Source organism: Babylonia areolata, chromosome 25 (genome assembly GCF_041734735.1).
Source record: "Babylonia areolata isolate BAREFJ2019XMU chromosome 25, ASM4173473v1, whole genome shotgun sequence".
Classification (NCBI taxonomy): domain Eukaryota; kingdom Metazoa; phylum Mollusca; class Gastropoda; order Neogastropoda; family Buccinidae; genus Babylonia; species Babylonia areolata.
The window spans coordinates 15,477,766-15,480,838 of NC_134900.1; the positions used below are offsets into that span (position 1 = coordinate 15,477,766).

The 3,073-nt window shown below is 45.4% G+C and overlaps 1 protein-coding gene across 1 annotated transcript in view; it reads right to left on the reverse strand.

Annotated features, from left to right (window-relative positions):
* Positions 1 to 3,073, reverse strand: part of LOC143300056 (uncharacterized) — a 13,564-nt gene that overhangs the window by 5,278 nt on the left and 5,213 nt on the right. The window lies entirely within an intron of this gene.

Consider the following 3,073-nt stretch of genomic DNA (forward strand, 5'->3'; position numbering starts at 1 on the left):
CAATACACTGAGGAAACCAGGAAATAAACAGGCTGAGGAAATCATTTACAGATGAGCCACAGGGATCTCTCTTTCTCTCTCTCCCTCCCTCTTTCTGTGTGTGTGTGTGTGTGTGTGTGTGTGTGTGTGTGTGTGTGTGTGTGTGTGTGTGTGTGTGTGTGTGTAATATATATATCTAAAATTATTATTATCAATAAAATAATATACGTACTCGTTTGATTTTTATCATTGATAATATCATTATCATTTGCTTTTTTGCCATTGATGATATCATTGTCATTTTCTCTGTCCCTCTCTCTGTCCCTCTCTCTCTCACACCATCTCTCTCTCTCTTTCTCCCTCCATCTGCAGCCATCTTAAGATGGTCTACGGGTCAGGTTCCTCAGTATCTATTCCCTAAACAATATATTAGGTGATGTGTCTCAGACTTTGACTAACTTGGGTAAATACATTCATCGTTTTGGTTTGGGCTGAATCTCGACAGTCAACGCAGTGTTCTGACTCGGAAATTTCAAAACCAGGCTACAGTCTAATCCACAAAGAAGCTGAGCCACCAAGAGAGATCGGCAAACAGGTATATTTTTTAATATGTTTATTCACCACTATTTATTTATTCTACTTTATTCTATTTCATAAAGGGAAGAGAGGATGGGGTCGTGTCGGGAGTCATACTTTTCTGACGCCCCCCCCCCCCCACCCCCCCACCCCCCACCTCATTTGTTGGGGACTGGACAACAAAATCCTTTCTCTGTTCTATAACCTTAAAGCCTGAACCGGACTATAAATGGCGGGCGATTTGAATTAAGCCAGTTTCTCACCAGAGTCTGACACTGTGACGTCGGTGAAGGTTTATTCAAAATAAAAGCCTAATAAAGCTACGGTTTGGCTTCATTTATGGCAGAGAGCGAGATTTGCCTAGCAGCTTCCAATCTAGACCTGAATTGACTTTGGAAAGTACAAAATGTGTCAGCTACACGTAATACAAAATTTGACTGCAGAGAAAAGGGGCGGAGCTAGAGCCGTTTGTGTTTGCGCTAGACGTGTCTGTCAGATAAAAATAGCACCAGCACGTGGTACTGTCCGGTGAGAATTGGAAAGCATGCAGACAGCCCCTCGACGTTGGCAACCGTAAACGACCACATTGTTTGTAAAACATGCAAACGGAGAGAAATATGACGATCTACTAACCTTTCACCACCACATGTGACCCATGTAGGGAAGGTCGTCTGGATTTGGATACAAGTCCTGGATAGGCTCTAGTGCGCATGTGCAACCGAAACCTTGCTCTCGGGAGTTAAGACTTTAAGAAAATAAAATTAATTAATTTTCTGTCTGTCTGTCTCTGTCTGCCCGTATGTGTGTGTCCGTGCGTGCGTACGTGCGTGTGTGTGTGTGTTTGTGTGTGTGTGTGTGTGTGTGTGTGTCCACACGTGTGCGTGTATGTGTGTGCACGTGGTTTTTCCATACATATCTTAGTCTTTTTTTTTTAAACGAAAAAAAAGTGAAGCTGTTCTGTCAAAATAACAGGGAAAAAAATCTATGTTTCTTTTTCCCTTCCTTCCTCCTTTTCTTTCTTTTTATATATCTTAAGAAAAAGAAAGGGAAAGAAAAAAGATGTATGTATTGACACAGGTGGAGAGGGGTCCAAACGTGCTCGAACTGTGCAGTTGAGCCATTCAGTTCCTCATGACGTCACGGACAGGTGACGCAAGAGGAGTTTAAGTTGGGGCGGGGACTGTGCCCACCACGTGACGCACCTTAGTGACTTGCTTAGCGCTTTAGCCAATCAGACGCGTTTCCCGATATCACACAGTTTATAAACCCTTGCCCTTGCTTTTTCCAGTCACCTGTGACTTTGATCAGTGTCTGACTTGGACGGCAGTGAGCTTGTGGCTGAGGCTTGTTTTGTTCCACGGCTGTGATTTCTTCCTGCCTTCCACGACATGAAGACCCAGAAGAACCAAGACTTGAAGAAGAGGCAGCTTCTCCACCAGCGCCGCCTTCAACTAGAGGCCGACATTTTGGGCCTCAAGATCCAAGCGGAAAGGAGGAAGATGAAGAAGATGGCAGAGAAACGTGTGGCCCCCTCACATCCACACCCCCCTCAGCCGTCACCACCACCCTCACACCCACACCCCCCTCGGCCGTCACCACCACCCTCACCAGGCAGCGTCAGCAGTCAGCAGGAGCCCAGCTTTGGGGAACTGTTGTTGGACTTGGAGCAACTTTGTGATAACAGTTTGACTGCTTGATCCCTTCAGTTTGAAGGATCGCTTGTGTTTTACATTTCGGTGACGATGAAGTGTGGTGATGAAGATGGTGTTACGAGGAGGAGTCCATTCAAATCGGTGACGATGAAGTGTGGTGATGAAGATAGCGCTACGAGGAGGAGTCCATTCAGGTCGGTGACGATGAAGTGTGGTGATGAAGATCGTGCTACGAGGAGGAGTCCATTCAGGTTGGGGACTACAGGACAAGACGGTACCTGCAGTGTTGGTCAGGAACTTTGGCTGACAGTTCCAAAGCAGTCACCGTGAAGAGAATGACCCAGGACTGTGAAGGTGCTTTTTAGTTTTTTGGGGGGTGGGTGGGTGGGTGAGTGGGTTTTTGGTGATTTCATGATTGATTCTTTTCTTTCTTTTTAAAAATTTTTAAAACGTTAATGATTTAGATATGCGATAAATGTTTTGCTTTTTTTTTTTCCAGATGTGACAGTTATGTGCTTCACACACACACACACACACACACACACACACACAAGCACATGCACACACGCACGCACACACACACACACACACACACACACATATACACACAGACAAGCACGTGCGCGCGCACACACACACACACACACACACACACACACAACCAAACACACACACACACACACACACACACACACACACAGACTGCTGGAATAATTTTTGTAACACACTAAATGTGTGCAATTCCACTGTGTACAGACTTGGTGTCATGTTGTCCGAAGCAGCCACCGTAAAGAGAATAACCCATGACTATGGAGGTGTTTTGGGTTGTTGGTTTTTTTCGGGGTGAGGGGGGGTTGAATGTGTTT